This window comes from Capsicum annuum, chromosome 1 (genome assembly GCF_002878395.1).
Source record: "Capsicum annuum cultivar UCD-10X-F1 chromosome 1, UCD10Xv1.1, whole genome shotgun sequence".
NCBI lineage: Eukaryota > Viridiplantae > Streptophyta > Magnoliopsida > Solanales > Solanaceae > Capsicum > Capsicum annuum.
In genome coordinates, this window is record NC_061111.1 from 222255445 (window position 1) to 222281901 (window position 26457).

The following is a 26457-nucleotide window of genomic DNA, read 5'->3' on the forward strand; positions in this document are numbered from 1 at the left end:
CGATTGTCAACACGATGAACCTTTTTTGGGGGTAAAGAAAAAGAAAAAATATATACAAAGGTAAAGAGTTAGTTTAGGTCATCAGACAAACGCATCCACATTGAGTTAAACATTCTTATATTGTCAAGAAAACGCGTCTTATATTTTGGAACCTCTCTTTGCCAGAGGTGGGGCCTACGTCGAAATAAATTGATATAGATGGATCCAGATTCTATCATATTTAGATTCAGGACAATTTAAGATTTTTGAAGAGAGGGTAGCGAAGTCAAGATGAATGATAATAAAAGATGTTGCAGGGGTGTACACTAGCTCAAAAGATAGAGCGGGATGAAATATTGCTTTTGAAAAGGGGATACAAAAGGAATAAAAAATCCTAAGGACCTATCGTTAGTTAAAGGGCACATAGGGATATCTAATAAAAATGAAGTATTGATAATAACAAATAATCATGTATCTAAAATAAAGAATGATGATAGGGACGAAATATATCCCATAACTATTTTCATGAAAAAGACGCCAAACAAAGGCGGAGTTTCATCTAATACTTCCCGTTGGTTGAGTGAAAAGAGGAATTCAAGTATTGGGGGGAGATCTAGTAATATCCCAACACCTGTTTGATTAGATTTAGGTGGAGTCTTTGATAATACTCCAGGTCTATGGACTATAAAAGGAAATCAAATGAAGAGAAGGTTTTATTTTTAGAAAGATTACCCCACATCATCGATTGAGAGGAAGGTCAACAAAATTGTACGAAATCCATTAGTGGCAGTATCTGGATCATCTGAATCAATTTCACAGAAAGTATGTTGTAAGGTGTATAACCTTCTGACAAAAAGGGTGGCTTTCTAGTCGCAGAGATGATTCCTTGGACCGTCCCACCTAAGGTATATGCAATATGACCTATTACTAGAGTAAGATTTTTCCCTAAATGTCTGAGAGTGGGACTAAATAGCTGTGAGAAGGTACACTAACCTAATTACACCAACTCTGAAACTAAGAAATCCAAAAAAGGTTCGGAGGAGTGCAGTACACCCCTCGCGTGTTCAGTGGGTGAATTGTGTACGACCAACACTTAATAGGAAAAGTGCAAGTGATAAAGTTGTAACAGGTAGTGTTTTCAAACAAATAAGAAATGCAAGTTTGGATTTGGCTTGCGTCCCCTCAAGCAAAGGATTGTATATTGCTAACATTTATATTATAGCAAAAAATGAACACAAATAAACAAATATTCCCAAATATAATTCATCAACTAAGTTTCTAAGGTCAAAAACCTAAGTAAGTCCCCAGCAGAGTCGCCATTCTGTCACGCCCCATTTCGGATGGGCCGAAACAATCCACAACTTATGGTGGTCGTAGCGACGCTTCCTGATTTTTGAAAGAAATTATTTTGTTAAGAGTCGTCACCTAACTTTTAAGGAAAACTTAGGAAAACCATTTGATAATGTGAAAATATTTGTTTTAGTCTGTGAAAACCAATGAGACTAAGTTAGGGTTTTGGTTTCTCGAGGGGAAGGTATTAAGCACCCCTTAGAGCCTATCCGAAGATAGTCCTTGAACTTAGTTTTAGAAAATATTTGGGAAATATTTGCCTTAGTTATTTGCTAAAAAATAGTGACAATAAAATCTCTGTTATTATTGTTCTTAATTTTGAAAGGAAAACTTAAGGTATAGAAGACGTAATGCTGCCATATACAAGAAAATAATATAGTTATTGCACGATCTATTCATAAACAAAAATTTTGAAAAAATCATAAGAAACAATAGCATTTTTATTGTAATAATATAAAGGTATACGATCTTATAATTTTTGCGAGAAAATATGCTTAAAATATATGAAGTTGAATATATGAATAAAATTCATTATAAAGTAAGAAAGTGTATTTTTGAAGTACGAAAGAATTTACATAAAATAGACCTAAATATATGAATATTAGGAATATGTAAAAATAAATAAAAATTCATCTGATTTATGAAATTCCAATAGACTAAACTAAGTCGGAAATAAAATGTGATAATAAAGTGCATTATATAATAGCATTGAAAAATAACTTGTAAATTATGTAATAGAAGTGAAAAGGATAATAATAATAATAAAAAATAAAATAAAATAAAATGTACCTTGTATGTAGCGACGTAAGAATAAACATATACCTTGCCTTTCAAAAACTTTTAAAATCTAAAGAAAAAGAAAACTTTGAAATAAAGTTAGAAATCAATATGAAATATAATAAATACTTAAATTATATTGAGTTAATTAAAAGAATCGAATTTGGGAGATGAGTTCCTTGCAAACATAAACAGATTAACTAATTGAAACCTATTTATAGTGATTTATTTGAAAAAGTCCATTTAAGGTGATAAAAAGACATTTGTTTAACTTCTTTTTTTTTAAAAAATGAAAACAATTGTTAACCATTTTAATCAATTCCAAAAGAAATGTGTTTTGTTTGAGATTGCACTTAAAGACCAAAATTTACCTCTTTTACTTTAGAAAGTTTATTTGCGAGTGTGAAGTGAACAAATGGTTAAATCACACGACATTACTATACCTACAAACGTTGGATGAGTGAAAGATTAACCGAAGCAAACCAAGAGATCTTTTGAGCTAAACAAAATTAAACAAAGTAAAAATACTCAATCGAGATATTCAAAGAAATACAACGTTAGTGAAATAAATACGAAAAATAAAGTAGAGAAGAAGGCGGAGAGATCGATACGATAAATTCCTATTGAAGGACTCAACTCCTAGTGATTTAGACCTGAGTTCTGTGATCCTATAGCCATTGACCCAACCTGATCTTTGGGTCAAAAAATAGATCTTCAATCGAAACTCCGACCCCCCAGATTACATGAAACAAAGAAAAATGATGAGGATTAGTATTTGATCAAATAAGGAGTACAGGGGAAAATACAAATTAAGGGAGAAAATATGTTGAATGAGCATTTCATTAAGCAAAGAATGTGTTTTAAATTCCATGGATATAATACTTTAAGAAAGTCATCCTTTTTGGCTAAGTCAAAAACGATAGTGCAACCAGATAAAGGCTAACCTATTTCTAAAAAAAATGCTAATTTGGATCAGCCATAAACTAGCTAATCACTCTTTCTAAGCAAACTAACAATGTGACCTTTCAACGGTGAAATTACAAATTGGACGAGATTCTAATTGAATGATACTTTGATACTTTCAACTATATTAGTACGTAGAATAATCTTATCAGCCCCAATATGTTAATGCATACATTTAAATTCTTCTTAAGGAATCACACACAGGGCTAGCCAACCATTTTTTAGAAGTATAATACATACGATAGTTCATACAATAATTCCACACAAGATGTAAACAAACTCTTCAACATACTACAAAGGCAGACAAGATAAAGATTCAAAGGTACAATTTCATTCTTTGAACATTCCAAATCAATGCTTTCAACGTATTTTGTAAAACAAATCTCGATGTCTTCTTTAGTTATTATTTTGAAAGAATATTTAGCTAAAAAGAAAATGCATACAACAGCCACACGCACAGGTTCATACTTTTGATAGAGGGAGATGAGATAGTAGGGGGATATTAAAAATACAGATTAAATTAATTAGTGGCCTATTCGTGTTATACCAAGTTGTGACATTTTCAAGCCATTGTTTCATCAAACAATACTCTTCTCACAAGAATGTCAAGCAAATAAGAGGGGAAAACAGTCTATCGATTCGAAAGCGAACCATACCATGGCCAAAACTAACAAGTTTCTTGCAAACTTTTGTTCATTCCAAATTGAAAGGATGCTGTAAACACAACACAACCAAGGTTCTAAATTTAGGATCAATAGAAAATAGAGTTTATACCACATATCTTATTCTTTATACAGCCACATATCCAGAATAGTAGACAATCAAGATAAATCTATATTGCTAATACACAACAACAAAGAAGTGAAAATGGAGTAGGAATTAATTCACACAGCCATTTCAAGGACAAAGGAGAAATACGAGTAAGAAACAAGACAAAATCTTACCTTGTGTTGGGCAGCAAGCTTGGGGCTTCAGCGTCAAGATTCAGATGAATAACTCAAACTTTGGGGAATCGACCTTATGCCGAAAACAACTAAGAGAAATAATAATTTTGTGACCTTAATACGCCGATTCGAAGTGTTCACTCTATATTTTTGAACTTGTTCTCTCCTTCCAAAAAAATTCTCCCCCTCTTCAAAATAGGTAAAAACGTGGGTATTTATATGCAAATTTGGACTTGAAAGTCCGGATTTGAAACCAAAAATTCAAGGAAACCAACTGCCAAATCAAAGGGATGTATTTGAAATTCAAAAAGTTGAAAGAGACAACTCACTTTATAATTTTGGACTATTTTTGTGTCTTTAACATGGATTTGAAATCGAATTTTGTTGTATCACTAATTGGAAACTGATTCTCACTTATTTGTTGAGTAGCGGATTGGAAAGGATAAAAATAGGAAGAATCCTTATAGTGTAAACGGATGGTCAGATATGGTGGAATAGGGTTTTGATTTTGGGTATAGAGTAGATGACGAAGAAGGAGAGAGAGTGAAAGATTGATGGTTTCTTTGTGCATTTTGGGTAATGAAAGGAAAAGATGAGTGTGGTTTGGGAAGAGAGAAAGCCTACCCTTGTACTTGATGTTTTTTGACTAAATTCAAGATGTCCGATCGTTTGATCGGATGGTTTAAAAATAAATATTATATATATATATATATTCAAAGTTGAAAATCTGTGGCCTTTGGATAAAAAGATTTAAGTGGCCGAGATGAGTTTGTATTTATTGGCTGAGTGATGTGGCGAGATGTAATTGGTTAAAAGAATATGAAAAAGATTGATGACTTAGATTTAGAGTTGGATGGAGTAGTTTTAATGGACATAGTTTGGGCTAATTTTTGGGCTCGTGGTAAAAACAAAATAAGAGTTGGATTCAAAAAAAAAATTGGATTGTTGCTAGTCCAAATATTCTTTTTCTACTGAAATTAATTTTATCGATACTTCCTAATATCCTAAAAATTACGTATATACATACATATGTGTGTAAAAATAAGAACATAACAAAATATATATTTTATGTAATAAATTATACATATATATGGTCATAATATCGCCTTAAAAAAATAAAACTAGAAATAAATTGAATACGATTACCAAAAAATATTTTTTTATTTTTTTGTGATCTTGATGCTAAAATATTCAATTATATTTAATTAAAATATTTTATAATATGATAGAAAATAGATTTTCTTTCGTTATTTAAAAATTTGTAGAAATAGAAATAAAAATATAAGTCTTATTGGAGAAAAAAATGTGAGCCAAAATTGAGTGTCAACAGGGGGTATTCCATATATTTCCCACCCCAAAACTCTTTTGTCCGAATATCTTAAAACATGTTGTGGCCTCTCATAACACACTATTATGAGATTAAAAACTCCAAAAACACTCTCTAACTTACTTTTGAAGATTAGAGGCTAGGGTTTCTACAAGTGTTCATCTAGAGGCTAAGGGGTAAAGTTCGTTGCGTGAATCATCTTGTATAAGGCATCTAACTCTTCCCTCATTATTAGTTAATAAATTTCATGTTCTATTAATCTTGATTATGATTCTTAAATAGTGGTTTTGAAAACCAATGTTGAGGGTTTTGATGCATGTTGGTGAGTATTGTCCACTCTTGGTTTAAATTACATTTATGCATGATTTTGGTAATGGTTTGCACATATGGGTTCTTGGTAATTGTGGTTTAAAAATTGGGTCATGGGTTCCCTAACTTGAATGGTTTACACTTTGGTTTTGGTCTTGGTAAATGCATGCCCTTAAAGTGTTTGTGAAAATGCCTAAAAGAAGGAATAGTCACATGATAATGTTTTTTGAACTAAGGTTTGGCCTAATGATTATGAATGGTTGGTAAATGGTTTGAAAGGCCTTGTTGTAAATGTAATGAACTAAATGGTAACCTTGGTGATTTAAATTTCTAATGGGTTTGAGTCCCTAAATACATACTTGACTTATGGGGTTCGAGTCTCTAAACTTTGAATTGAATATGTCCTTTTGTTAGCCGATGGGTTTGAGTCCCAAAGTCAATTGAATGGTTAATTGATTGAAAATGATAATGGCATGTGGTATACTTCAAGTAGTGTTGGTATGACGATACTAACTTAATGCCTTTGGTAAGTAATTGACTTATTGGTTGTGTATGTGGAGTAATGGTTTTAAATTGGTCTTAGTAGCGGGGTGTGTAGCCGAATCATGAAAGTGGAGTCTGAAAGACTAACACTAGAAACTACGCTAGCCGGTGCGCTTGTCTTATGATAGGGTGATTTGAGTCTTCCGAATGAAACTATCAATGGGAGGTTTGAGTCCCCCTTACTATATGTATTGGTTCTTATGTCACCTTAATTATGTTAGGAGGTTTGAATCCCCCATATAGGCATTACAGTTATAGATACTCCCTGGTTCGTGCAGCTACATGAGCTGGGGCCCTTCCAGCTAGGGGAGAGCTGGGCCCATATAGCTCGTGGGCGCCTTGTTCTAGGAAAATCATTCTACTTATCCCAAGTTAACGGTTTCAAAAGTTCTTGCTAATCTTGTTTCCTATCCTATCATGGTGTATCTATATATATGTGTTTGTGTGTGCGCGCGCGCATTAGTTATATTCATTGATTGATTGGTTTTGGAAACAGTTGGCACTATTTTATCCTTATCCTTGAGTTACATGCTAGAGCTCCAACCTCTAACCATCTTCGACATTGTATCCCCATGCGATGCAGGTGTTGGTCATACTTTACATCTAGCTAAGTTGACTTGAACTTTGGATACAGCTTGTGCTAACTTGAAGTGGTGAGCCTCCATACTTTGGAAGGCTTCATTTCTTGTTTTGGATTCTTATGTTTTTCGTTGGTTTAGTTTTGGACATCAGTTTTTCCATGGTCGGGGGCATGTCCTGACCGGATATTATTTTACTTTTGGATAGAGGCTTTGTGGAACTGCTATGGGTTGGTACGAGCAATATCGGTAGTGGAGTCACCCTTAGTATTGTCATTGGCATTAGGGATGATACCGTGTGACTGTATTATTGGTTGTTCTATCCTATATTATTATGTTATAGAATGGTTTGGCTATGGACTTGGTTGTTATTACAATTTTGGTTATGGTTGTTTGGTTGGGTATTGGTACGGTCGGACTCGATTGGGTTGGTCACGGTCGTGAACCTATCTCAGATTTTTAGTATTGTTAGACATGCTATCTTGTTATACGTTTGGTATTCATCTGACTTAGGGTTTATGCTTCATTGGTTGGCATGGGAAATGAGGGGAGGGCTCTGGTCCTTGTTAGGCCTGATCTGCCCATTACGATAAAGCCCTGGTTTGGGTTTTGTCAAGCAGTCCCTGGTGGTCAATTATATCATTAGTATTACATTCGATTAAAACATATAGTTATCATTATTATATTTAATGTCAAAATCATCAATTTACTTTTATTTCTACTGACACTACTATTTCATTTCAATTGGAATTATCCAGGTGACAAACTACATACTCAACTAGTAATGATTTAAGAAATTAGCTAGGGATCACAAGACACAACCATCATTAATGTTTGAAAGGTGAGAGACCTATTTTTTAGTAAAGATTGAATCTTTTTATTTGATAGGGAACATAAAGCTTTTGATTATTTCCCAAATGGTTGGGTCATTGGTGCATTGATTTAATTCATAAACAACATTGACATATGCAAAAATAAGTTTGTTGGTGAATGAAGATAAAAAAGAATCAAAGATTTATGTATGACCTCAAAGAGAATAAAGAGAAAAAAAGCAAAACTAAAATATCACTCTTTCATCGTTTTAATCTTTCTGGCAATATCTCTCAAATCAGAATGTTTGAAGAGTTTGAAGATGCCAACATTATTTGAACAAACATATGCTTTGGCTAGATTCCAGATCTAGTGATTGGCTGCATCATGTCAGCGAGAGAATATATGTTTGTTGCTAGGTGAAGAAGGTGTAGGAGACAGCGGAAATTTAATGATAATTGACTTTAGAACACCTCTGGATGGGTAAAGAGAATCATAACTAATACTTTGGAAAAGTATCATTACCTCTTCAAGACAAAAAGATCATTACCTCCTCATGACTCAGTCTATCAAGCTTCTGTTCTATAAGATCCCTGGTAATAGCTGAATTACGGGGGCCATAAACAACTATATCTAGCTTCTACCAATAGGAAATTCTTGTTAAACATCCACAAGATTAATGAACATCTAAAGAAAACTTATAATTCATTTTGTACAAAAATAATAATTAAAGATTACCCTCAAAAGTTCAATGTTCATAGGTTTAACCCTGCTAAATCTTGTCTAGCAAACTTATTATCTCGCAGCCATGCAAATCTATCCCTTGCAAGAAAAAAATCAGAAAGATGCAGAGTGCATGAAATATTACTCCAGAAGCAATGTTGGAAAGAAATTATAGGATAGTAGGTTTCTGATGGCACATCTTGTAAATCTAGTAAGCAAATATAACTCCTTAAGTTTCAACTTTCAACAATGTTGAATGATAGAGGTAAACATATATCGATGAAAAAATTAAATATGTGTGCTTATGTTTGATTATAGTAGGAATCTCGTACTTGAGCAACCTTTTGTTGATAGAAAATACTTTATCCAAAGATTAGGAAGAAATTTATTCTTTAGATCTTTATTATCATTCCAGACAAACCCATCGTTATACAATTTATCTATGTAAGTGAAATTTGTAAAGAGAATGTTTAAGCTTGACAATGTAGCTGCAATTAGCGCTACCAAGTTATATAATAGAGCTTTCAACCTTCCAGCAGAAAAAGTATTTTTGTTTATTCAAAAGTTTAATCTCTAGGGACATAAACTAGATGAGGTCCCCTATTTTACGCTCTGTAAGTGGATCTGTTAGCATCTAAAGATCAAGAAAAGTCAATGAAAGAATGTAGCAGAATTGGGGCGGCAAACCTAAATGAAAAATATACTCCTTAGTACCTGTCTTGGTTGGACCTCTACCAGTCTGACAAGGCATATGATAAGGTCTCTTTGGCCAGGTATCAATGACCTAGCAAGATCCTCACGTTTGCCATGATTTCCTAAATCATTGTAAACATCGTAATCATAGACTCGTTCATGTAGATTTATCCCGCCTTTCCTATTTCCATGAATGCTCAACAAGTCTTCACGTCAAAGATCCTTGATGCCTAGTGGTGTTTAAGATAGTAGATAATGTAATCTACCTACCATATCTAGTTGAGTCGTTTTCATTGATATGGAGCATGGAGCTAGTTTTCTAGCTCGAGAAGAGAATTTTATAATACTAAAGGACACTAGCCACATGGGAAATACTATTTTTTATAGTAGCACCTGTGCTAGGGTCAATGAACCTATGAATTTGTTAATTTTAGGGATTTGGGGTTTACCCAAGTTGAGAAATGGAAGAAATTTCTCAAAAATGTGAAACCCCAAGCTCCAAGTAAAATAAATGGGGAAGAAAATGAGAAAATAATTATTTATACCTTGGGTCCCAGGTATCGCTTGTTGACACACAACTTTTGTCCTCCACGACTAAATTTAATCTTTGGTTTCTTCAATTTTTAATAAAATTAAAATATATAGTTCATCCGGATAAATTTGCTCTAAAATATTTGTTTGGGCTAATTTTTTCATTTAAGTGATGATTATACATTTTTGTATTTACAAATATGAGTTTGTATAAATTTTGTTACTTAAATGAACATTTTTATCATAATTGGACTTTTATTGAGATTGAACTCGAAAATTAATTCAAATGGACAAAATCTTGATTTAAATATAATTTGTTCTTGAAAAGGATTTATTTAAAAAAATATTTATTTTATTTTATTAAATCAAGAAGTCTGGGATTAAACGAGGTATTAATTCGTATCAAATTTTGATTTAATTTAGTCAATTTATTAAATTTGACCATAATTGAAATCAAATTGGTCACAATTGCAATGCTATTGATTAATTTGATCAAAATATTAATTAAATTTGGCTAAATCCTAAATCTGAATTGGGGATTATGTTTTAAATAACCCCCAAAAATTTCAATAATCATACTAGCTACCCACTTTCAGCCCAAAAGTGCACATGACCCAGTCCAACTACCATTAATTCCTCTTCTTCAACGTTTATGCTCCTAAAAGCTTCACCATACGTGTACAACAAAAATACAACGATAACATCATCAACGTACAACATATCAACACCAGCAAAAATCAACAGCAAACAACACCGACCATCACCTTCCTATAAATAATGAACAACAACAACTTTAACCTGACGGTTCTAACTGGGAATACTGACTTGAATGTGGTGACCCATCCATCTACAACCAATAGCTGTCAAAAATCAATTCAAATCTCAAAAATTCAAATTTGAAATTTGAAATTTGTATTAGATTGTACAATTTCATCTCACCTTATCCTCCAATAACCTTTATCCTCAATTTAAAATTCCTAAAACACCGTTCTCCCTCATTGGTGGATTCAATGATCTCCATCCTTTTTTATAATTACGACTACTATTTTTGTAGAAGGCCAAGTCTCAAAGAGTTGAAAAAAGTTTTTTGAGCAAAGAGTTAAATTTATTTTAGTAAAATTCTTAGAAAAAAAATTGGCTAATTGGGGTTTATGAAAAAGATTGCTTTTTCAGTGATGGTAAAGACTTAGAAGAAAGTTCGAAGTACCGTTTTGCTACTTCGAAAAAGGTAAACACACCATTCCTTTTTAATTTTGTTATCATTTTCTTCTCCATCTCCTTCTTCATAGTTTTGTAGTTGTAATTTTGTTTGTTGGGATTATTTATTGTAGATGGCATTGAAGGCCATAGGATGTTGTAAAATCAATATTATGGCTATTGTTAATGTTCACAGTGTAAATGCACTAACAATTGCTGAATGTGTTTTTTTTGCTTTCTTCTTTGATTATTTTGATTAGATGGATAAAATTTTGATCTTTGATTGATTAAATTACGTACTCATGCTTTTTTTTAAATGAGTTATTGGATATATTCACTTTTAGCATGTAAAGTTGTTTTCTTTATGTCGAAAAGAATAGTTACTATTGTTTGATTCTTCTTAATAAGTTGATGGATAAAGTTTTGATATTTTCATGATTAAAATACATACTTATGCTTTGTTTAAAATTCATTATTGGATATGTTTCCTTTTAGCATGTAAAATTATTTCCTATATGTTGAAAAGAATAGTTACTGTTATTTATTTTGCCTTAATAAATTAGATGGATAAAGTTTAGACCTTTGCTTGATTAATGAATTTCGAATTCATATTTTTATTTCCAAAGAGTCTATGAAATCTTTTCTCAATTTGAAATAGTGAGTTACCTGTATTTAGGGGGTTGGTGTTAATTTGAATGGCATATCATAGTGTTCTATGTTTATGACCTAGCGATTTTCAAAATCACCCTTAAGATTGAAGTGGATCACTTTGGCATACACACAATAGTTTTCTCATTCACATGTAAAAGTCATACTTTTAAGATCTAACTCTTTTGTTGATTCTTAATTCTTTTGATTAAAGAGTTATTTTTCTCCATGATTATATTCCATGATGAAATGCTAAGTTCTTTTGATATATGTTTGTGGTCATGATTTACTCGTCTTCAAGGTCAAAACTGACTTTGTTTTTCTCTTGTTTAAATTGAAAATTTGTTAGGGTTATAAATATTGTTGAAAGGTTGTATAACTAAAATAGGTGTTAGCATAATTGGACATTTTTTCTTAGAATTAATCTTTTATTATTCTTTCTATCTTGTCTTTGAATATAATTTCGCAAACATGTTTAATATATGCAATTTACTTCATCTCACTTATTGATTTATTTCTTGCAGTATTATTGTGCATTTAGACGTCCCATTGTTATTCACATACTACTATGAATTTTTATTGAAATCTGTTGATTGACTCCATTTGGTAATGAAAAAGTCTTGTTGCATTAGTATGTCTTATATTTCATATTTAAGATCCATAAAAACATTTCCTCATCTTATGCTCATTCCCCTTTTATTTGTTTAAAGAAAGCATGTCTTACACTTTATCATATCATAGTATTTGGTGCAAATATATGTTAATCTATGGGGAATATTGTCTAAATTTTAAGCAACTATGCTTGTGGATTCATGTATTCTTTTCAAGGGTTAGTTGATTACATTACGCTAGGTTCAATTTTTATAAGATTGTTTGAGAAATGGGTTAATTTTCTTTTCGTTGGATAATTTGTTTGTTTGATATCATAATTTACTATTTTCTTTATTCTTGAGAATGCTCTTCTTCCATCTCATTATTTATCTATTAAGTGTAGAATTTTTTAATATATATTAATTCCTTCATTTTTTTTTTCTTTGTATGAATTTGCCTTAGAGTTCAAATGGACCCTTTCCCCTTTGCATTCCATAATGGGCCCACGAGGCCCACCTTTTCGAGTCAAGTTATATGTTTAAGACCAAAGTCAATTATATGGCATACGGGTGCAAGAAGATGGAAGAATAAGGAAATGGGTCAAAACCCATTGATGAGGTCGATAAGAGACTTTAAAAGTTCCTTATTCTCTATCTATTCATTTAGTCATTTATTTATTCACTCATTTAGGGCCTCGAAGCTGAAGTTGCTATTTAATACAGATGAAACAGATTTTGAATCTTAAAAGTCGAAAAACTAGTTTACGATAGGTTATGGGCCAAAAGTGTAAAATGTTTAGACTAGGACAGGTGGTTATAGGCCAAAAGCCCAAATGATTAGTTTAGGACAGGTTCAGTTGTACCAAAAAGCCCAAATTAGCTTAGGACATGGTTTATGAATTTGGGCCTAATGGACTAAGTCTTTTAGTCTCACCCTTTTTCCTTTATATGCTAGTTTTTTTTTAGTTTTTTTAGACTTGATTAAAAATTTCCGCTAAGTCGTCAAAATTTATTTTGCACAAATACTGAAGATACAATTTTTTCATAATCGATTTTCTCTCAAAAATCATCTTTATTTTTTAAAGTTAGTCAAAATATTGTTTTTAAATAGTCAGGATAAAAAAAAGTTAGCAGATGCTCTTGGTGCCTTAACAACCTTCCAAGCGTCATAGGAACCACTCACTTGGAATTTCTAAACTTAAAAGATTTTTTCTGTTTTGAATCTTTTAAATAATATTTTTAGTTTTTCTTAATATTTTATCAAAAATCAAGTGGCAACTCTGTAATTTCTTAAATTGTTTTGAACTTTTCTTTAAGCTTTTGAAATAGTTTAAAAAGTAAAAAAATATTTTTTTCCAATCCTTCAAATCGAAAAAGGATAAAATAAAAATGGTGACTTTGTTGGGTATTTTGAACTAGTTTCTAAGCAAATATTTGAATTAGCTTCTTTGACTAACTATTGTAGTGTTTAAACTATTTATGTGACTATGTATTTAATTTTTGCGAAATTAAACTATTGCATTTCATAGTATACTTCTCATTTAAAATATATAAATTGTTTGGGGTTTCGTGGATGTCCCAACCCCTATTGTTCAATTCCAAATTAAGTGTTGGGAATACGACAGTTTATTGGCACGTTAGGTGTCCGATGACTGTTCATATTTTCAAACCTAAGTATTCTGCTTGGGAACCTAGTCTAAACTTACTCTAGAAATCCAAGATAAAGCGAACCAAAACCATATCTCTTAGGCATGAGCCTAGGATGACCCAATACCTGAGGGAATATTGGGCCCATTAGAAAACCCGCCCTGTGTCTATTGGTCACGAGCCAATTACAGATGAATCATATTTTATGTGTTGAATAAATATATGTTATTGAATCAAACCAATTATTTTTGGGGATAGGGGAAGGCTTACTTTATTTGATTTCTCATAAGGATGCCTCAATCATCCTTCAATTAAGGGAAAAAATAAAGCGAGCCAGGCAAGAGGTTGATGATTGATAGATTTGGATGATTGCATGATTTTCTAGACTAACGACCTATGAGTATAGAGCACAGTTATACAGGAATCACTTAATCATCAACGGATTTTGCATATGATAAGAAGTGGGAAAAGGTAATAGGGCGAAGGACGATAAAGAAACATCTAAGAGCTAGTTTTTCTATCCCCTGCTCGAAAACTTGTTCTTTATTTCATGTTAGTTTCCCTCTCCCTAAGGATTGTATCCATTTTGTGCAATTTTTGTAAGCATTTATTCCCTTTTCATATACCTATAGAATTTTTTGGGAATAATGGATTGGTTTTAAAAAACATATACTTTCTTTAAATGAGTTAGGCCAACCCTTGGCTCAAAAGGGTCACCCAATTAGGATGCACATTTATTACAATATGCTTGTGTGATATAGTTGTTTTATATACTTATATGTGTTATGATGATTCGAATCAAAGGCAAATTGATCCAATCCTATTTTGCAAAGAGCACCTCTAAGTAGAAATATACCTCACTATACAAAAGTCTGACCAAACATACTCCAAGTCTCCCAGGTCTCTTAGAAATGTCTGCAATAATTCTTAAAACTTCATAAACTACCACTGCAATTCTTGAAAGGTTGACTATGTACTCCTGAGAAACCATTATAGAAAGGACCGAAAAGAGTGATAGGAGAATTGCTCAAGTTAAGAATAAATTGATGGAGATTAGACCAAATAGAGGATACGCTAAAAGAGACAATAAGAAAGTGCCTATGAAAATTGTTGTGGCCAAAAAAGTATCACCCAAGTCAACCTATTGATTGAGTTCGAACTAAGTAGGGCCTGATTTCTCCTCGTGAGATTCATAGGCAGCCTTTTGATTTGGGCCCCATCTTTAAAAAATGTTGTTATTCACCACTTCCTTGAAAGAAAAAATAAGGTAAAAAATAAGAAGAGTTGAACCTTCCTAATAAATTTCACTTAGCCAAATCAATGAGCAAAATTCTATTCATTGGAATTCTCGAGTCATCATTACTCCATGGATCAATTTGTATGAGAGGAGAAATAACTTTATGTGTTTACTTCCTATCTTACCATCTTGCATTGCTTATTACTAATAGAATGTAACACCTTATCCTTTGAGTTGTTTTTACTTTACAGGTAATATAAACTACTCTGTGTTGGCATAAAATGGTAAAGTGAACACAGATTTCTCTCTTGACCATAGCTTTGTTACGGAAAAGGAAAATTACTAGTAGTAAACCTGGACTTTACCAGTCATTTTTCAAAATCTATAAGCAATGGTCTCGAGGATGAAATAGGAAAAGTTTTAATTGTACCATGGAAGAATTTTCAAGACAGTAGGAATCAAGGAAAATGAATTGGAGGAAACATTGTTGAACTGGACTTCCACTCCACTTATTACTCCCCGTTTAATAGGGTAGATGGAAAGATGAAATTTAATTTTCCACAAAGTCAGTGGTAGCGGATGAGGCCCCGATACCCTCCCTTTAAAATTATTTAATTTTGTAAATATTTTCTCAAAACTCAACATACGTATCCCCTATTACAAAAATCTTTTTTGTTCATCTTATTATCTACTTGATCTTATCAAACTTGTTTGGTTTTTGATAATAGTAATAAGCATCTAAAACCTGCCAATGTCTTTCCAAGAGCAAAATGAACAAATTAAGGAAGATAATGATGAATGAAAGATAATGATCCTAGAATAGTCAGCAAAAGAACCAAAGAGTTCAAGAATCAAGAAAAGCCTAACATGGAAGAAACAGAGGTGGTTAACTAGAAAGACAACGACAAAGTTAAGAAACCCAAAGATGATGCCTATCTAGCAAAGACAAGGAAGAAGAATTTTATCAAAGGAAAGTGGACAGTTGATCCTTCCTTTCATACGAACTACATTTGACTCGAATTCCCAAGAACAGTATACGTAGGTGGCCTATGTTGGCTTTGATCAAACCCTTAGGAGGATTTACTCTTTCCTTATATGTACGAACCACGTTTGACCTGAATTTTCAAGAACAGGCTACGTAGGCAGTCTATGTCAGCTTCGGTTAACCCCTTAGGTGGTTTTACTTTTTCTTTTATGTACGAACTATGTTTGCCTGAATTCTCATGAATGGGATATATAGGCAGCCTATGTCAGCTTCTGTCAACCCCTTAGGTTCCTTTTATGTATGAACTATGTAATGACCTAAATTCTAGAGAATAAGATACGTAGAAGGCCTATGTCATCTTTGGTCAACCTATTAGATTTGGGTATATATACCTAGCGTAGTCCTAAACTATGTTTGACCTAATTCCTGCTTCAATGGGATATGTAGGCTCCCCAATAGCTCGGTCATATTACCCCAGAGAATGGAAACTAGGGAAAAAATTTTGAGAAGGAATCTCAAAAATTCAAAAGAGGAAGATTATCATCCAAAGAGAATGAAGGCCAACAAAGAACCCTCTCAAGCTAAGATCATCTCAAATAACATTAAACTAGGGCATAAATTTTGGGGAGGTCTTCAAAATTTCTACTAATATACCGAATTGTATTTTAATTTTCCTAGCATCAGAGGTCAAAGTCAAGCATAAGAAATCACTAGCTGTGATAAAGTCTGGATAGACTAAATCTCTAGCTATGTCATAACTTCTGGTAAAAAACCTCAGTGATAATTATGAGTATTTAAAAATCCTCCATTTAATGTCGGATATAGTCAATCCTAAAGAGGAAGACGTTCGTTGAGCTGGTACATGACATAACTGGCAACAATTTTCTAAAAGCTTTTACAAAAATTTTTGAAACTAATTTTTTAAAATTAAGACTATTTTTGAAAAAATATACACATCTTTTTACTTAGTGATTGTCTAAACATCTATTGGAATGGAGAGTCAGGGTGGAATTCCAAACATGACGGAGCACCTGAAACACGGCAAGGAATAAACCAAAGATCGAAAGAGATCAACACGAAGTGAGTTCACTAAAACTAACCATTTTTCTTTGGATGCAAGGATCAATACACAAAAATTGGTGTATTTTTCAAAAACTCCCAAGTAAATTGGGAACCACACCAAAGCATATAATGCTCAAGAATGGTATTTTTGGGTATCCCCAAAGATGGGTTCAATATCCATTTATCGAGGACCTTTTAAATTGTCTATATCATTTCAAGAGATTGTGAATGACAAACAAAGGAGCCTTATCCTTTTTAGATTTTTTCTATAATATAGTCTTTAATAAAAGTAGCTTTGTGTCTACTAAATATTTACCTTGAGCGCAGGTACATTCAAAGAAGACGACCTTATAAAGACTTGTGAAGAGGAAAAATGTCATCCTTAAATTTTCCATGAGGCAACGCAAATGGTATTTGAGTAGTCCCCCAAAATGAGATTTCACCCATCTATTTATATTCGGTGGAGTTATTATTTAAATTTTTATCCAAAAATAAATATGATAAGCTGACTAAGTCATTCAGATTAGTCATTTAAACTGTTATAAAGCTTGGTTGTGGTCTCTAGTGAGAGCGACATTGTGTATAATAACTGTCTACCTTGAGTACAGGTACATGTAGAAAGCATAAACACAAACAAAATGGACTCAGGTAAAACTATTTTCAAATCACAGAGAGGGCTATTTCATATCATCTGATTGTTGAGAGGGCCATTTCATTCCATTATCGAGAGGTCCATTTTATTTTATTTCATTGCCAAGAAGGTCATGTAAAGAGGGCCATTTCATATCATCTCATTACCGATAGGTCCATCTTATGCCATTGCCAAGAGGTCCATTTCATATCATGCCATTTCCCAGAGGACCATTTTATATTATCTCATTACTGAGAGGGCCATTTCATGCGACAATCGAGAGGATCATTTCATATCATCTCAATGCCGAGAGGTCCATTTTATATTATCACTAAGAGGGTTATTTTTTGTCATTGATGAGAGGTCTATTTTATTTCATTCCATTGCTGAGAGGGCCATTCCATTTCATTACATTTCTAAGAAGTCCGTGCCGAGAGGGCTATTTCATATCATTTCATTTCCAAGAGGTCTATTTTATTCCATTCCCAAGTGGACCATTTAATATTATTTCATTGACAAGAGGTCCATTCCAATCAATTGCAAAGACGGTCATTTCATATTATTTCAGTGCTGAGAGAGCCATTTTATGTCATTGTCGAAAGGGCCATTTCATTTTATGTCATTTTCGAGAGGGCCATCATTCCATTCAATTAAGTCTTCATAATTGCTCTCCATGCAAGACGATCAATTCTGGCCTTGAAAGATGATTTGGAGCACCAATATCCATTAACCATGCCAAGATAACGTAATTTAGTGTCAAGGATATCTCAGTATTTTACATTTGTTGACCATGCAAAGGCTATATAACCCAGCATCAAGAATATCTCATCATTTTATGAATCAATATTTGAATGCATAAAAAGAACATGATTTGAAGGAACATATTTAAGTCGCTATCTGAAAGCGGATGACATAGGAGATTTTTCAAAAATTGACAATTCGAAGGCCATCTATAAGTCACGTTATTTGAGATAGGATATTGTGCAAGATTACCTATGAGTTGATAGTTCATAATTCACCCATAAGTCACAAGAACATCCTACCTAATAGTGTGCAAGGTTACCCAAAAATTAATAGTCTAAAGGTTATCCATAAGTCGTAACTAAATACTTATCAGATAATATGAAATATTACCAAATTAAAATGTCTAAGGGTTTTTATAAGCCATTTCATATCCAAGATTGAGTATGCACAGGATTACTCGAAGACCAACAATTTGAGAGATATCTATAAGTCATATTGTATCCAAGGTTAGATATTGTGCAGGAATACCTGTGAGCTAGAGATTTGAGGGATATCTCTAAGTCATCTCTTATCCAAGGTCGGATAATATATAGGATTACCCAAAAGCTAGGAACTCAAAGGATATCTGTAAATCAACTCATATACAATATTGAATAGTGTGCAAGAATACCTAAAGATTTACAATTCAAGGAATATCTATAAGCCATATCGTTACAAAAGATGTGTAAGAGTTACTCGAGGTCACATACAAAAGATCATTTTCAATAGCCGAAGAGGTTATCATTCCACATAAAACCAGAATTATAGGTGACCAAAAGGGTTGCCGAATCAGCATAAGATTAAGCGGTTGCAGGGACCGTACTTCACAAAGTGTCATCGGCGTCCATGATGGCTACCCAACTTTGAAGACATATTCAATCGACAAAAGATCTTTTTTATTCAACAATCGAGAGGGTAATTGTGCTTGTTATTAAATGGTATTTCCCTACAACTAGGTACATAAAGGGATGAATTCACTTTGTAAATAATAACTCACATAGAGATATGATAAAAAAGACTATATACCTCTTTTGTGAATTAAGTTTATTACTAACAATTTTTGTTTGAGATATTGTCAAGAGAATTCGAGAGGATGAAAATCTAAAATCAAAACCACAACTGTGGACGACTCTAAAAAGGACGCAACACGACATAGAACTTTTCTTAGCAGCAAACCGGGATGAAGTTCAGAGAGAGACGTCAAACTCTTTGGCCACGAGCTAAAGGATGATTGCCACCACCATCAAATCACACCCCTGTTAGAAGGCATATGGGTACTTTTGGATATTTTGATCTAAGCTTCACTCTCGAGATATTTCTAAACTCGTATCGAGGGTAACCTTCTATTTTCTTCAAATCCGAGTGATGGAATAATTTAGAGTTTTGGAAATTATGTCTAGCTAAGTTCTTGACTATAGATATGAAGGATCCTACATTCATGGTTAAGAGGTTACAAGCCTCTCTTTTTTATGACTCGAATGACTTGTCACTCATTTCTAGCCAAATATTGTCTAAAATAAAAGAAAATCTTTTTTATCGACTGAGTTGAATTACAAGCAGTCTGATTCCCTGAGTCTCTGGGATATGTAGGCTGGGATCTTTGTTGAAAACTTGACTGCATCCCCCCCCCCCCCCAATTCTCTTATTCCCTAACTTTTCGGTTTCATCAAAATTCAAAAATATAAATAGTTTGTGAATTCTTTGAAAATTGTGCTTAAAATCAAGAGTTATGAACTACAAGTGGCCTGAGTTCTCATGTAACTTGGGATATGTAGGAAACCCAGCATAGGGGTCCGGCATAACTCCATATAACTTGTTTCAGAAATGAATTTATGGTCAGACAAAAATTAGGAATGTCAAACTCCCTTTGCCCAGAATTAATTGCACACACCTTATCCAAAAGGAGGGGACAGTTGTTGACACCTAATTTTTGCCCCCCATGACTAAATTTAATCCTGGGTTTCTTTATTTCTTAATAAAATTGTAAAATTTAGTTCATCCAGATAAATGCTCTTTAAAATATTTATTTGGGTTAATTTGTCATTTAAGTGACGATTATACGTTTTCATATTTACATATATGAGATTTTATAAATTTTGTTAATTAAATAAATATTTTTATCAAAATTAAACTTTTATTGAGATTGAACTTGAAAATTAACTTAAATGGGAAAAATATTAATTGAAATATAATTTTTTCTTGAAAACAATTTTATTTGGAAAAATATTTATTTGATTTTTATTAAATCACGAAGCCCGAGATTAAATGAGGTACTAATTCGTATTGAATTTTTATTTAATTTAGTCAACTTATTAAATTTGGCCATAATTGAAATTAAATTGACCAAAATTGCAAGGCAATTGACGAATTTGATTTTCAATTTGATCAAAATATTAATTAAATTCGACTAAATCCTAAATCTTAGTTTAGGGTTATGTTTTAAATAACCCCCAAAATTCTAACAATCATACCATCCACCCAATTTCAGCCCAAAAGTGCACATGACCCAGTCCAGCCCACCATTAATTCCTCTTCTTCAACGTACAAGTTCCCAACAACTTTACCATATGTGTACAACAACAATACAATGATAACATCATCAGCGTACAACATATCAAAACCAATTAAAGTCAACAACAAATAACACCGACCATCAACTTCCAACAAATAACGAACAACAACAACTTTAACCCTACAATTCTAACCAGGCAAACCCATGACCGGTCTAACAAACCGACCTGAATCTGGTGATTCATCCAGCTACAAACAAAATCCACCTAAAATCAATTGAAATCTCAAAAATTCAAATTTGAAATTCAAAATTTGTACTAGATTGTACAATTCCACCTCACCTTATCCTCCAACAAACCTTATCCTTAATTTAAAATTTTCAAAATACCCCTAAATTCTTTCTTCCACATTAATAGATTCAAAGAATTCAATCCCCATCCTATCCTATAAATGCTACTACTATTTTGGTAGAAGGCCAAGTCTCAAAGAGTTGAAAAAAGCTTTTTGAGCAAAGAGTTAAATTTTTTTTAGTAAAATTTTTAGAAAAATGATCGGCTAATTGGAGTTTATGAAAAATTACTTTTTGGTGGTGGTCAAGACTCCGAAGAAAGCTCGAAGTGCCATTTTATTACCCCAAAAAAGATAAACACACATTTCCTTTTTAATTTTGATATCGTTTTCTTCTCCATCTCTTTATTTGTAGTTTCGTAGTTACAATTTTATTTACTGGGATTATTTGCTGTAGACAGCCTTGAAGTCCATAGGATAGTTGTGATATCAATATTATGGCAATTTTTTATGTTCATGGTGTAAAATGAGATGACAATTGCTGAACTTTTTATTTGTCTTTCTTCTTTAATTATTAAGATTAGATGGATAAATTTTCGATCTTTGCTTGATTAAAATAAGTACTCATGCTTTGTTTAAATTAGTTATTGGATATGTTTGCTTCACGAATGTAAAGTTGTTTCCTTTATGTCAAAAAGAATAGTTACTATTATTTGTTTCGCCTTAATAAGTTAGATGGATAAAGTTTTGATCTTTGCTTTATTAAAATTTGTACTCATACTTTGTTTAAATTCGTTATTGGATATATTTTCTTTTAGCGTGTAAAGTTATTTCCTTTATGAAGAAAAGAGTAGTTACTTTTTGTTTTGCCTTAATAAATTGGATAGATAAAGTTTCGATCTTTGCTTGATTAATGAAGTTTGGATTCGTATTTGTTATTTCCAAAGGGTCTGTGAACTCTTTTCTCAATTTGAAGTAGTGCGTTACCTGTATTTACGAATTTGGTGTTATTTTTAAAGGCAAATCATAGTGTGCTATATTTATGACCTAGCAATTTACAAAATCACCGCTTAACATTGAAGTGGACCACTTTGGCATACATATGATATTTGGCTCATTCACATGTAAAATTGTAACTTAAGATATACTTTTAAGATCTAACTCCTTTGTCGATTCTCTATTATTTTGATTAAAGAGTTATTTTTTGCCGTGATTATATGCGATGATGAGATGCTAAGTTCTTTTGATATTTGTTTGTGGTCATGATTTACTTGTCCTCAAGGTCAAAACTATCTTTGATTTTTTCTTGTTTATATTGAAAATTTGTTAGGGTTATAGATTTTGTTGAAAGGTTGTAAAACTAAAATAGGAGTTAACATAATTGGACACTTTTTCTTAAAATTAATCTTTTACAATTTTTTCTTTCTTGTCTTTGAATATAATTTCTTAAACATGTTTAATATATGCAATTTGCTTCACCTCACTTATTTATTTATTTATTGAAGTATTTTTGTGCATTTAGACGTCCCGTTGTTTTCACATACTACCATGAATTTTTCTTCAAATCTGTTGATTGACTCCACTTGGTATTGAAAAAGTGTTGTTGCTTTAGTATGTCTTGTATGTAATATTTGAGATGCCACAAAAATATTTTCTCATCTTATACTCCTTCCCATTTTCTTTCTTTATTGAAAGTATGCCTTACACTTTATCATATCATCGTATTTGGTGCAACTATGTGTTAATCTATAGGGAATATTTGTCCAAATTTTAAGCAACTATGCTTGTGGGTTCATGTCTTCTTTTCAAGGGTTAGTTGATTACATTACGCTAGGTTCAATTTTTGTTAAGATTGTTTAAGAAATGAGTTAATTTTCTTCTCCTTGGATAATTTGGTTTGCCTTGATATCATAGTTTACTATTTATTTATGCTTGAGACTGCTATTTTTCCAACTCATTATTTATCTATTAAGTGTAGAATTTTTAAATATTTACTAATTTCTTCGTCTTTTTTCTTTACATGAATTTGCCTTAGAGTTCAAATGAACCCTCTCCCCTTTGCATTTCATATTGGGCTGATGACCTTATCGAGCCAAGTTCGATGTTTAAGTCTAAAGTCGATTATATGACATGCAGGAGAAAGAAGATGGAAAAAGAAGGAAAATGGACCAAAATCCATTGATGAGGTAGCTAAGACACTTGAAAAGCATTAATTTTTTATTATTTCCTTATTCTTTATTCATTTAGTCATTTATTTATTCATTAATTTGGGGCCTCTAAGCCGAAGTTGTTATTTAAAACAGATGAAGCAGATTTTGGGCCTTAAAGGTACGGAAACTAGTTTCGGACAGTTTATGGGCCCAAAGCCCAAAATGCTTAGAGTAGGACTGGTGGTTATGGACCAAAAACCCAAATGATTAGTTTAGGACAGGTTTTGTTGCGCCAAAAAGCTCAAATTATCTTAGGACAGGGTTTATGGATTCGGGTCTAATAGCCTAAGTCTTTTAGTCTCCCCTTTTTCCCTTTATATGTTTGTTGTTTTTTCAGTATTTTTAAACATAGTTAAAAAATTTTGCTAAGTCATCATAACTTATTTTTCACAAATCCTGAAGACAAAATTTTTCCTTAGTCAATTTCCTTTCAAAAATCATCTTTCCTTTTTAAAGTAAGTCAAAATGTTGTTTTCAATAGTTCAGATAACTGCAAGTTAGCGGGTACTCTTGGTGCCTTAACAACCTTCCAAGAGTATTAATAGGAACCACTTACTTAAAATTTCTAAACTAATAAGTTTTTTCTGTTTTGAATCTTTTAAGCAATATTTTTAATTTTTTTTTTTATATTTTCTCAAAAATCAAGTGGAGACTCTGTAATTCCTTAACTTGTATTGAACTTTTCTTTAAGGTTTTGAAATAGTTTAAAACAAAAAATAATCTTTTTCAATCTTTCTAATCGAAAAAGGATAAAACACTGCTAAAACAGTCCAGTTGCCACTTTAGTGGTCACCGCTTAAGCGATCAAGTACTGCTTTAGCTGTACCCTCCTAAAGCAGCAATCCATTACAGCAAACAAGGGTCATTTTAGCACCCTCCACTAAAAATCCCTCACCTACTGGCAGTTGGCCGTTAAAGAGGCCAAGTGGCACTATAGCGTCAGCTGCTAAAGCACCATATTTTCTCAAAAATACGAAACCCCAAGCTCCAAGTCTCAAATAATGGTAAAGAAAATAAGAAAAAAATTATTTATACCCAAGATCCTAGGTTTTGCTAAAATGCTCCTATTGCCGTTTTAATGGTTACCGCTAAAACGGTCAAGTACCGCCTAAAGCAGCCAATCTGATAAAGAGGACAAGGGCCGCTTAAGCATCCTTCACTAAAGTTCCCTTACCCAATAGCATCCGGATACTAAAGTTGCCAAGTGGCGCTTTATTGCTAGTCGCTAAAGCGGCTAAAAGGGTGTTTTAGCTGCTGCATGGTGAGTGATGATTTTACCATTCATTTGCACCAAACATTTGTGCAAACTACTATGATCTGTATAGGAAAATGAGACATCATTATGATTTAAATACACTAATAACTACATTTTGTAGGTATATAGTTGAGAAGGTGAAAAGATGTGGATCGAAGCTAAAAAGGGATCAAATAGGAACAAAAGGAGTGCAGCTGGAGACTTGGAGTAGTTCAACCTCAGTTACCGTAACCACAGTCCTCAGGTCACAGTTGCGGTCAGTCAAGATGGTCAGCATAATGCGATTGTAGACCACAACCGTGGTCGCATAGCTGCGATCATGGTCAAACCTATGCGATTGTGGTTCAGCGGGAGTGTGACCAAGGGCAGTTTTGTAAAATTGCATAGAAGAATCCCAAATGACATATAGGGAAAAACCCTTTCTTCTTTGGGTATTTCTTACCTAATAGATATTTTTGAATTAAAAGAAAGAAACTTGGGAAAGTGTGTAACTACTCTGGGAGGCTTAATTTCTTAGTAATTTTGTGAAGAATGAATGTTTTGGATAATCTTTATGGTATATCTCTCTTTACTTTCTTCATGAGTATCTAAGTAATTTAGTCTTGGGATTATGTTGAACGAAAGTGTAATTGTGTATGGGTGTTGTTGTGTTTGCATGATTTTTAGTTTTTGAGTATAGATTCCACCATTGCTTGGGTTAATGAATTGGAATTTGATGGGTGAAAATCCCAAATTTTTAAATGGATTTGATGGGTGAAAACTGCAAACTCTAAAATCCCTTCATCATCCTTGAAATAAGGATGAAGGTGAACTTAAAGGTAACCCATAACATGCTTGAAAGAAGGTTATAGGGGTACAAGGTAATGGTGGACAATTGATCCTATGGTTTACTAGCTTTTACAATCTTAGAAATAAGTGTATTTAGAGTGTAGATCATGTCAAGAAAATTATCATAGCAATAGGGGTGATTGATTGAGGTTTTGGGTGATGACGAAATGCACACTTGTTAGGTGCTCAAATGATCCAATGTGTGAAATCGTTGTAGTTTTATTGAAAGATTGACTACACTGACTTTCGACCTAGCCTATCCTTTGGTCAACAACTAAGATTCATCCTAAACCATCATCAACGCACATGCTTTACCTTTAGGTAGACGTAATCCCAAGATCCTCTCTAATCTTGATTTTTAAATCAAAAGTGTCATATTCATTTATTTGTAGTCGAAAATCATTACAAACCAATCCCCCCATTTTACTTTACATATCTTGTTTATTATTACTCTGGGTAATCTTTTAGTAATTAGAGCACCCATAGGACTTGAAATTTATAATTCTCTCTTTGTAAATTCGACCCTAACTCTAGTTGGGTTATTGAAAATAATCGCTTTACCCCTCAATCATGATAGTAAGTTGAGTGTTATCAAAATGGCGCTATTGGCGGGGAATGGAATATAGTTTTCACTTGTGAGGTGTGATTCTTACTTGGGAATACCCAAGGTGGTGTAATTTACTTTATTTGTTATTTTTGATCTTTTGTAGACAAAGAAAGTGTTAATGGAGCAATGAGTGATAGTTCTACCAATATGGGCCCCTTTGATGCCCCTCTAGATGATGAGGGCCTATTAAATAAAGTGGGACAAACAAGTGCCATCCATATCCGATCAACTAATGAGAACAGAGTCTTCCATGTAACTAGCGTCATGCTTCACATATTGCAAATGAAAGGATTGTATGGGGTTCAATCCTTTGAGGACCCAAATGTCTATTTAAAGAATTTCGTGGAAGTGTGTGCACCATTTAACAAAGCACACATTACTCAAGAATCCATACGGCGTTGCCTCTTCCCATTCTCACGGACGGGCGAGATGGTTTTATGGCTCTGCTCAC

The 26457-nt window shown here is 32.9% G+C and overlaps 1 long non-coding RNA gene across 1 annotated transcript; it reads right to left on the bottom strand.

Annotated features, from left to right (window-relative positions):
- Nucleotides 1-2549: 2549 nt before the first annotated feature.
- On the bottom strand, nucleotides 2550-4677 carry LOC107847507. The gene is made up of 2 exons (XR_007053389.1): nucleotides 4014-4677; nucleotides 2550-3783 (listed from the first exon to the last, which is right to left on the bottom strand). It is a non-coding gene; the product is annotated as an uncharacterized LOC107847507 (long non-coding RNA).
- Nucleotides 4678-26457: the final 21780 nt, after the last annotated feature.